The 11165-nt window shown below is 42.2% G+C and overlaps 1 pseudogene; it reads left to right on the forward strand.

Annotated features, from left to right (window-relative positions):
• The first annotated feature begins 4271 nt into the window (after window positions 1-4271).
• Window positions 4272-10610, forward strand: LOC148195766 (uncharacterized; annotated as a pseudogene).
• The last annotated feature ends 555 nt before the right edge of the window (window positions 10611-11165 follow it).

Raw genomic sequence — 11165 nt, forward strand, 5'->3', positions numbered from 1 at the left:
ACTCAAGAAGTACGTTAAAACTGAACGACCGTTGGATCAAGCGCAACGGTCCCAACGAAGTCCTTGACGAAAGAGTCCGGACAGGCAAGAATATCGCAGTCGCCCGAGGCATGGTAGGAGCGACCGAACCTGGTTAGAGCGAAGAAGGATTCGAAGCCACAACAGGAGTAACGACTGGCCCCTGTGTGGTCACATCAACATAATATCCGGTAGATTTGCCGAGCCGGGGGGACTGTCCGCTTCTGCTAGAAAACGACACATTCGAGCCCTCCGTTTGATCCACGCTGTCAGCAGGCCGAGGAGGACCATTTCCCCCATCACATTTACAGACGAAGATTTCCACGCCCCCAACCTGGAATAGGACGACCCTATGGTTATCACGGTCGAGATAGCCAAGTACAACGTAAGTAAGGTACTTGTTGACTAAGGCAGCTTTGTGAATATCCTCTATTGGAAGACGTTCCAAAGGATGGACATATCAAAAAATCTGATCATCTCGTACAACGAGCAGATCGTCAGCTTCGCCGGAGAACAAGTAGACACCAAGGGCTACATAGACCTTCACACTCGCCTCAGCACCGGTCGGGATAGCGAAGAGAAGAGATTGCGTTTTCTGTTGGTGGAAGCGAACACTTCGTACAACGTACTTCTCAACCGACCTTGCCTCAACGCCTTTGGTGCCATCATGTCAACTCCCATCTCTCCATAAAATATCCATCAGATGGGGGGACTGTAGGCACCATTGATAACAATTGAAAATATCGTTATCTGTGATGTAATTTTGATACTAAATGCACCCTTTTCTGCTTAGAAACTTGCTTGAAATCATGTTTTTCTGTTAAGTTGTGTGAATAAGAGAGTTGACATTGAATTTGATGGTTTTATGACTAATTTCTCTTGTTTTGATAGGAAATGAGATAATATGGAAAGTAGAGACGAAGTGCAATGGAGATGGAGCTTAGAAAGGCCTGGAAAAGCACCAGAAGGGAGGAATGCTCGAAGCTTGGGCGCCCTTTTTGGAGGCTTGAGCACAGGAAACCACTGCTCACTGCCCGAGAGCCCCTTTTGGGGTGCTTGAGTGCCAGAAGCACGAAGCTTGGGCGTCCTTTCCGAGGCTTGAGCGTAGGGTACCACCGCTCATCGCCCAAGCGCCCTAGGTGGGGCGCTTGAGCGCCAATGACACAGGCTTGAGCTTTGTTTCTATTCTGTCTTTGCTCTATTTAAAGGACCTAGACATCCTAGGTTTTGTATCTCTGGCTAGAGTAGCGCAACAACACACTCTTCCACTCTCTGAAGGCGAATTTGGATGCAGGAGCTTCCATCCTCTACTTTTAGGGTTTTGCTATCTCATGCTTTTTCATTCTTCATCTAGTTTCACCATGTCTATGGTGAACTAAACTCTATTTGTTGTTGGAGGATGATGTAACCTTGTGAACTCTCATGTATTTGAATTGATTCTTAATAATATATGCTTTTTCATTAGTTGTTAGAATAATTCATTTTTGCTTATTGCATGCTTTGTTTAACTCATTCATAGCGTGATGTATGAATTGCATGAGTGCTAGGAGGTTCCTTACAGTTCAGGTTCTTGTTGAATTACTCCCAAGAGTAATATTTCTCAGGAATGAGGGTATGAGTCTTGGTAGTCTTAAAGCTCTTGATCTTCACATTTAATTATTAGCGATGCTAGGAATTTCATGAACTAGTGATTGAGGACAGGCTTATTTCGCCGAGGGATCGGGTTTAAGTGATTTAGTGAGTGACATTAACATTAATGCATAAAGAAGAATTCTTACATACATGAGAGGAAACTTGGTGAAATCTAACCCCAACAACATACTTATCTCATATTAAACAACATTCGTTCATCACTGTGTTATTCTACTATTGATTAAACAACATTCATATTTAATTTTCTGTCTTTGCATTTGAAACCAATGATCTCATTTTCTTTAAGTCTTAATTAATCGAGTTATCACATGATTGTATAGTGCCGAGAGTCCTTTGGGATACGATACTTGGTCTTACCATTTTATATTACTTGTGCGATTTGGTACACTTGTCAATCCATCAACAAGTTTTTGGCGCCGTTGTCGGGGACTCACGGTTTAAACTATTCTATTTGTGTGATTCTTGATTAACTTTGACTTTATTTTTATTTTATTTTTTTTAATTTTTGTCTTATTTTTAATTCGTGTTTAGTGTCGTTTGTTTTTGTTTTTGTGCTAACAGTGTTATCTAGGGTTTTGTGTCTAGTTTGTGTAGGATACAGTCAGGACTAGGAGCAACAAAAGTGTTGAACCTCTTCTTGGAGGACTTGAGACTAGTAGAAGGCTAAGAAGAAATAAATTATCTTAGAGAACCTTCTCTAGAGGAAATTTCACAGGCCTCACAACCTGATCAGGAAAGCATGGACAACAATCGTGGTAGACGTACTTTGGCATATTATGCAACAGTTGTTGGCCCTCACCATTTTAACAGCATTGCAAAGCCGAGGGTCAATGCCTCAAGTATGGAGATGAAGCCTGTGTTGATCCATCTAGTGAAGAGCAACCAATTCAATGGACTGTCACACGAAAGTCCATATGAGCATCTGACAACTTTTAATGAGATCTGCAATACTGTGAAGCTGAATAGAGTGCCAGATGATGCTACTAGACTGAGCTTGTTTCCTTTCTCACTGGGAGGCAATGCTAAAATGGGGTTGAACTCTTTTCCTGAAAATAGCTTGACTGAGTGGGAAGATGTGGTGGCAAAGTTCTTGAACAAATACTTTCCACAGTCAAAGATCAACAAAGGGAAGCAGGAAATCTCTTATTTCTGGCAAGGCATGGAGGAGACATTAGGACAAGCATGGGATAGATACAAGAGCTTGCTAAGAAAGACAGCTACTCATGGTTTTGATGAAGCAACATTAGTCATTCTTTTCCTTAGAGGTATTGGCTCACAAACTAAATTGATGTTGGATGCCTCAGCTGGAGGCAATATCAAATGCAAGACTCTAGAGGAAGCCTATGAATTAATTGACAACATGTTTACCAATGACAATGAGATGCACAGTGAAAGAGGAGCTCCATCACAATCTAAGGGAGTTCTACAGTTACAATCTTATGATGTCGTGCTTGCTCAAAATAAGATTATAACTCAACAATTAGAGGTCTTAACAAAGAAGCTTTCTCAGCCACCAAAGGAGTGTCAGAATGTCTTACAGGTTCAACAACAACTTTGTGAACTATGTGGTGGTGATCATATTAATGGTCAATGTGTAGTGCCCGAAAATCTCAATGAAGAAGTTAACTACATGGGCAACTAGTTTCGTCCCAACAATTACAATCAAGGGTGGAAATCTCATCCAAGCATGGGACAAGGTCAATTTGGGCAAGCTGGTGAACAATTCAATAGACCACCGCCGCAACAACAATAACAACAGTGACAACAACAACCCTCTCTAGCTGACAGAACTACAAAGCTTGAGGAAACTCTCCAACAGTTCATGCAGGCAACTCTCTCCAATCAGAAAGCACTGAAGCTGCTATAAGAAATCTAGAGATGCAGGTTGGTCAAATAACCAAGAAGCTGGAAGAGATACCTATCAAAAGTTTCGGGGCTAATACTGAAGTTAACCCCAAGGAAGAATGCAAGGTTATTGTGAGCGTGAAAGATGAGAGGGAGAAAAAGAAAGAAGTAGAGAGAAAAGAAAAATTTGAATTCAAAGAGAGAGAAGAAAAAGAATAGAGAAAAGAAAAAGAAGAGATTGAGAGAAAAAAAAGAAAAAAATGAGAAAAATCTTCATCACCCTGAAAGTGTTTCAGAAAAGAAAAAAGATGCAATTAGGGTGCTTTGAAGAAATTTTCAGAAAATTGGGGATTAGAATTCCTGTGACTGAAGCACTATAACAAATTCCTGAATATGCTAAGTTTTTGAAGAAACTCCTGAAAAGAAAGAAATATCTAGAGGAGGAAACAATTGAGGTACAAGGAGAGTGCAGTGTGATCTTGTAGAAAACACCTCCTCCTAAGGTTAAAGATCCAATAAGTTTCACCATTCCTTGCACTGTGAGGAGCCATAAAATAGGGAAAGCCCTAATTGATTTAGGGTCCAATATCAATTTGGTGCCCTTATCTGTTCTTGAAAAGATTGGTGGTCTTGAAGTCAAGCCAACAAGGATAACTCTGTTTATGACAGATGGATCCACCAAAAAGCTCTATGGTGTGGTGGAAGATGTGATGATTTAAACTGACAACCTCCAATTCCTGGTAGACTTTGTAGTAATGGAGATGGAGGAAGATTTGGAAATCTCTATTATTCTTGGAAGGTCATTCATGAAGACGACCAAGGTGATCATTAATGTTGATGAAGGAACTATAACACTTAAAGACCAAGAACAGGAGGTGATTTTCAATGTCTTCAATGCTGAACAGCAAATCTAGGTGAAGAAGACTAGTCTCAAAGCTGCATGTGTAGATGCACCAGAGATTAATACTAAAGTTGCCAAGCCAGGCAAGAAAGGTAAAAAGTGTTTTCTGTCATAGGTAAAGGAAGAAGAAAAAGACAACAAAGGAAAAAGTGTTCATCAAGACTCCTCGGAGAAACATGAAGAACTTAGACCAGGCATCCCAGTGAGATTCAATAAAAAGCTTTGGGTTGTGAAAGAACTCAGAACTAATGGACTAACAGAGATTGAATCTCCAATTTCTAGGAAAATAAAAAAGGTGAACAAGAAGCTACTGAAGATCAGTTGGTGTGGAGAAGGAAAAGATGACACCAAGATCAAAGATGTGACATGAAGTGACGTTAAAGAAGCACTTACTGGGAGGCAACCCAGTGTTTTACAAACTTTTATTTTGTTTACTGTTCTTTAGTTTGGATTTTTGTCATTTAAATTATGTTTCTGTTTATTTTGTGTTTGCTTGTTCGCACTGTACAGTCTATAATAACTGAATGTTTGAGGGGTGGAGAGAGATTAATTGTTTGATTTAAGTGTTGTTGTGAGGGCTAGGGAAAAGAAACTTGAAAATTCTAAGTTGAATCTGAGAACCCAAGGCCAAGAATATCCAAAACAAGCCAAAAAAGTTAAGGGAGAAAGTGCCGCCAGCCGCTTGAGCGCCCTTTAAAGGGCGCCCGGGCAGCGCGAGCTGCAGATTGGGGTTTTAAGTGGGGCTCAAGCAGGATTTCGGACCACTTAAATTTTTTCTACCCTAGGGTTTCACCCAAGCCCCCTTTCTCAGATTTCTTCCACTCTAGCCTCCCTAAACACTCCCCCTAAGTTCTCTCATCACTTTCCCCCTTATTCCTCCATCAAGAACCATATTTCTCACCATTTTGCACCATTCAACCATTCAAGTTTGGGGTTTCGGAGTGTGTGGCTGCTAGAAGTTCAGATTTCTACCATTTGTTTGAGCATTATCCACTAATTCTTTGTCTCCAACCAAGTAAGTCATGCCATCTAGTGTTTTAAGCTCTTAAAAGTTTGATGTTTGAAGAATGTTGATGAAAAAGTTTGATTTTTGATGATTGGTACTGTCTATGCATGATTTGCCACTATTTGGACCGATTAAATTGTGCTAATTGTGGTTTGGACTGAGTACAAACGAATTTGGAAAGTGAAAAATGTAGTAAAGTCACGCTTGACTGCACCGCGCGCTGCTCAAGCGACCCCTGAGGGCTGCACGAGCGCGACGCGACAGTGGTTGTTTTCTGGTTTGTTCTGTTTTATTTGTTTGTGTCGCAACCGGAATCGCGATGGGACGACGATCCAAAAAAGAAACGCGTTTTTGAAAAGAGATTTGGAGTCGCCACCATAGTTTATTATGGAAAACTACGGAAAAACCATAAAACGATAAAGCACAGTCCGCGAAAACCAGATTCTGGGTTCGGGAGTCAGTTACGCGTGGGGAAGGTGTTAGCACCCCACAACGCCTGCCCTAAGGCAGTACCTTTAACTAAATGCACGAATATGATGTGATTTTCAAAATGTTTAACTATCCCCTAAAATAAAGTTCTAAATAAACAAAACATATTTTTTAGTTTTTTGGGCCCGACAAGGATTGACCTTGCTCCTACGTATTCTCATTCAAAATGAGAAATCAGGGTTACGTAGTTCTTTTAGAAAACTGCTTGAAAATTTGTTTGAAAATTGTTTAGAAAATTTTGTTTGGAAAATGATTATGGGTAAATTTGGATTTTTGGGAAAGTAAACCTGACAAGGGCTAGCCTTGCTCCTACGTATCTCCACTTTTGATGGAGAATCAAGGATCACGTAGTTCTGGGTAGCAAGACTATTTGTTGTTTAAAATTGTTGATGTTTTCGGTTTTTTTGAAGATTTTATACCTTTTTTCTGTATTTTGTTTAAGAAAGAGAAAAGGTTGTTAGCACAAGGACGATGCGTGCGATCACACATGTGCATAAACCTTTAAAACATATTTTTTGGTTAATTTTACTTAAGGAAAAGAAAAGGTTTTTAGCACAAGGACGATGCGTGCGATCACACATGTGCTTAAACCTTTAAAACATATTTTTTGTAATTTTAATTAAGAAAGCGAAAAGGTTTTTAGCACAAGGACGATGCGTGCGATCACACATGTGCCAAAACCTTTAAAACATATTTTTTTGTAATTTTAATTAAGAAAGATAAAAGATTTTCAGCACAAGGACGATGCGTGCGATCACACATGCGCCAAAACCTTTAAAACATATTTTTTGTAATTTTAGTTAAGAAAGGGAAAAGGTTTTTAGCACAAGGACGATGCGTGCGATCACACATGTGCCTAAACCCTTAAAACGTATTTTCATAAATTCCTTTATTTAAATTGTAAATATTGCATTATTAAATATATATTTTAGGATAAGTAAATATCTAGAATAAGTAGATAGAACAAAATAAAATAATAAATAAAAATAAAAATAAAAATAAAAGAAATAAATAGGACAAATGAAATAAGATAGACAAGAATAAATGAAATAGAATAAAATAAAATAAGAAAAACAAACAAATAAAAATAACGAGCGTTGGGTGGATCATAAACGGGCGTTGAGAATGAGGAGAAATAACGAGCGTTGGGGGAATTATGAACGGACGTTGGGAATGAAGTGAAATAACGAGCGTTCGTTTCGGGGATTAACGAACGTTCGTTGAGAATGAGGAGGACGAACGAGCGTTGGGGGGATTAACGGACGCTCGTTGAGAATGAGGAGAAAGATCGAGCGTTCGTTTGGTGGATTAACGAACGTTCGTTGAGAATGAGGAGGAACGAGCGTTGGGGGGAATTGACGAACGTACGTTGAGAAAAATAGCCTGGATGACGAGCGTTCGTGGGTGATATGACGAACGTACGTTGAGTACAGGAGGGTAGATGACGAGCGTTCATTGGGAAAGGAGGTTGAGTGACGAACGCTCGTTGGGGACGAGCGTTCGTTGGGACGAGCGTTCATTGGGCGATTGTTGAACGGACGCTGGGAAACGGGCTGAATGACGAGCGCTCGTTGGGGACGAGCGTTCGTTGGGGAACTGGTGAGCGGACGCTGGGAAACGGGCTGAATGACGAGCGCTCGTTGGGGGACGGGCTGAATGACGAACGCTCGTCAGGGGACGAGCGTTAGTTGGAGAATTGGCGGACGGACGCTGGGAAACGGGCTGAATGACGAACGCTCGTTGGGGACGAGCGTTCGTTGATGAATTGGCGAACGGACACTGGGAAACGGGCTAAATGACGAACGCTCGTTGGGACGAGCGTTCGTTGATGAATTGGCGAACGGACGCCGGGAAAAGAGGCTGAATGACGAACGCTCGTTGGGGAGTTTGCAAACGGACGCTGCGAAAGGGGGCCGAATGACGAGCGTTCGGAATGGGTTGAAAAACGAGCGTTCGAAAAGAGGGAGTAACGAGCGTTCGAAAAGGTTGAAAAACGAACGTGAGAAAAGAGGGAGTAACGAGCGTTCGTAAAGAGTTGAAAAACGAGCGTTCGGAAATTCTAAAAGACGAGCGTTCGAAAAGGGGGAATAACGAGCGTTTGTAAAGGATTGAAAAACGAGCGTTCACCTTTGGGCTTGGCCTAGCACCGGCCCAGGGTGGCCTTTCTGACCTAGAATCCCCTAGGGGTTCTCTCACTCTACACTCAATGCTGCCTTCCTCCATCGAGACCCAGGTCTCTTTCTCTCTGACCAGGAAAAGCTAGGGCTGGGAGGCACGCCCCGCCACCTACGCCACTACTTCTTCCAACCAGCCACCGCGCCACCACCTTCCACCCGTCTCGGCGTCGGCGGCGACCCCAAGCACCGCCGGAACCACGGCCGGCCACGGCGTTCTCTCCCCCTCTCTCTCTCGCACTAGCCTAGGGTTGAGGCTTTTCCACCTTGGGCACCTCCTGCCGCCGCCTCTGCCAGAGCCGGCCACCGTCGCCTCTAGCTGGAGCGCGCTTCTTCACCGGCGCCACCAGTGTCACTTTCCTCCCTCTCCGTCCTGGTTTTCTTATTGGCTGCTATTCACTGGTTCAAATCTGATTTTGTATGGAATTGGTTGATGAACAAAAACATTGAAGACTATGGAAAATCAGAGAGCTCGCTGCTCCATGTCTTCGAAAAGGAGAGACCGAAAATGGATTTTTATAGCTTCATTGTACAAGATATGCATTGGAATGTGTTTGTGTGCGTATGAGTGGGAATGTGATAATTGATTCTCTACTTTTCAGGTGATGGGGTACAGCAAAAACCATGTTCATGGTGTTGGAGTTGGGGATGAATGAGTGGCAAGGGAGGGCATCCATACGAAGTTACAGAACACAGCCAAATGCAACGAAACAAATACCATTCCAGATACTATCCCAATGACGATATGGCTTCAGAAACTGAATTTTTTTTGGCTTTCTTCACGTGGTTATGGCTTTGGATGGTTTTCTTTGCCTCTTGTAGATGAAAGGCAGCTGTAGCAACAGGGAATGGATGACGGTTGCAGATTGGGTGAGGGGATATCAGTTTGCAGGTTGGTGGTGAGGCATGTTTTTGTTATTAGGATGGGTGACAAGCAGTATACGAGGCCAAATCAACTTAAAGGGAAACAAACAAAAGCAAACATCACGAAGCATAAACAGATGTGAGACCAAATCATCATCATCAGATGGAAATAAATAGGAGCACATATCACCCAACATACACATACGACAAAACGTCTACCATTAGCAGTGAAGCTTTAAGAAGAGGAACTTACCTTTTGCATTCAAGTTTTCTTCTCTTTGTAATTTCTAGTAACCTTCCTCTTCTGATTAAAACCTTCTCCCTCCTATTCCTTCGATTGCTCCCTTTCTTCTTTGTTGTAAATAATGTCTCTTGTTCTTCTTTGCAGGTGCCAATGGCTCCTTCTCGGCAATGGATGATTATCTAGTGAAGTTGAAGGTCCCCTGAAGCTCTCCACCAATGATCGAAGATGATGGATGCCCCCAAACAACCCCCGCTGTGTGTATATTTGCTCCTTGCTTTTTTGTCCCAAAACCAGAATCCTCCTTTTCTCTACTCTCCCTCCGCTTTTGCAATTCTCTCTGTGCTTTTGCAATTCTCTCTGCCCCCCGAATCGTTCCGTACACAGCCCGTATGCCCAAATCGCCTTGTACCAATTTCGTACACCCCTAACGCATCTGCCACCACTCGCTCTCTGCAGAAAACCGTTTCTGCCTCCCCCCCTCCAGCACATACCCTGTTCTTTTTTCTTGTCCCCCAAACCCAAAACATTCTCTCTTTTCTCGTATCTTTTGCTAAAGACAAAACGTCCCCTTTTCCTAATTCTTTTCTTTTTTTTTTTTTTTTTTTTTTTTTAATAAAATAAAAAGGTAAAAACTAAAAAAAACAAAAACTAAAGACACCAGTAAACTAATAAGAAAATACATAAATAAATAATAAAAACGAAAATAATAAAATAATAAAAAAAAATAATAAAAAGGGTAAATAATAAAACAAAGGAGAACAGTCTACGGTAAAGCCAAAACCCCAATCCGGACGAAATTCGGTATTGACAGTTTGGTTATGTGCAAGTGGCGCTGAGGGCTCTCTGCTTTGCCCTCAGCCTGAATAAGAAGAGTGTGTTGATTTTTTGGACTAATACTTGATGATTTCTGTGTTTGTTTTGTGAATCTCTATGTGTAGGAATAACTTCTTCATCAGGAAAAAGGGTCAAAACTCTTGGTAACAGAGAAAAAGGAACCAAGAGGAAGGAGAAGGAGCAGTTCTACTCTATTAAGTTCAGAACTGCAGCTCATGAGAGATACTTCCCAACTATGGAGGGAAGGAAACTACTGATGGAGCGAAAGGTGGCCAACATACCCTCCTTGGCTCCTTAATTTGAAAGGGAGCTGAATAATAGAGATTGGGGCCACTTGGCAACCTACCCATGTCCCGCCAACATTGCCATCATCAAAGAATTCTATACAAATGCAAAAGGATTGGCGGAGAGCAACAGACGTACTTTAGCTACGTGAGGGGTAAGAAAGTTGCTTTTGATGCTGACACCATTAACACTTTTCTAGGTATAGACTGGGAGGGGGAGCAGTGCCAGTTTGCTATGTCCATGATGGAAGGAGTGGACTATGATGATGTGGAGCGGACTTTATGTGTTCCCGGATGACACTTTCAAAGAACCAGGACTGGGGCACCTATCCACATCATAAGACCTCATCTGACGCCTCTGGCAAAGTATTGGATGGCTTTCACTCATGCCAATATCCAGCCATGCTCCCATGTGTCAGACATCACCATCCAGAGGGTCGTCTTCCTTTACTGTTTTCTCAGGGGTCTCAACATCAACACTGGGCATATTATAGTTGATGAGATCCAAAGTTGTGCCCATGGTGCAAGAAACAAGGCACCCCTGGGACATCCCTCCTTGATCACCCATCTTTGTGAGATTGCTGGTATTGACGCCTCTGGCAAAGTATTGGATGGCTTTCACTCATGCCAATATCCAGCCATGCTCCCATGTGTCAGACATCACCATCCAGAGGGTCGTCTTCCTTTACTGTTTTCTCAGGGTTCTCAACATCAACACTGGGCAGATTATAGCTGATGAGATCCAAAGTTGTGCCCATGGTGCAAGAAACAAGGCACCCCTGGGACATCCCTCCTTGATCACCCATCTTTGTGAGACTGGTGGTATTGATATTTCTAGACCACCACTGAAGCA

The sequence above is a fragment of the Vigna umbellata genome, chromosome 7 (genome assembly GCF_029865625.1).
Source record: "Vigna umbellata cultivar VRB3 chromosome 7, Vumbellata_1.0, whole genome shotgun sequence".
Taxonomy (NCBI): Eukaryota; Viridiplantae; Streptophyta; class Magnoliopsida; order Fabales; family Fabaceae; genus Vigna; species Vigna umbellata.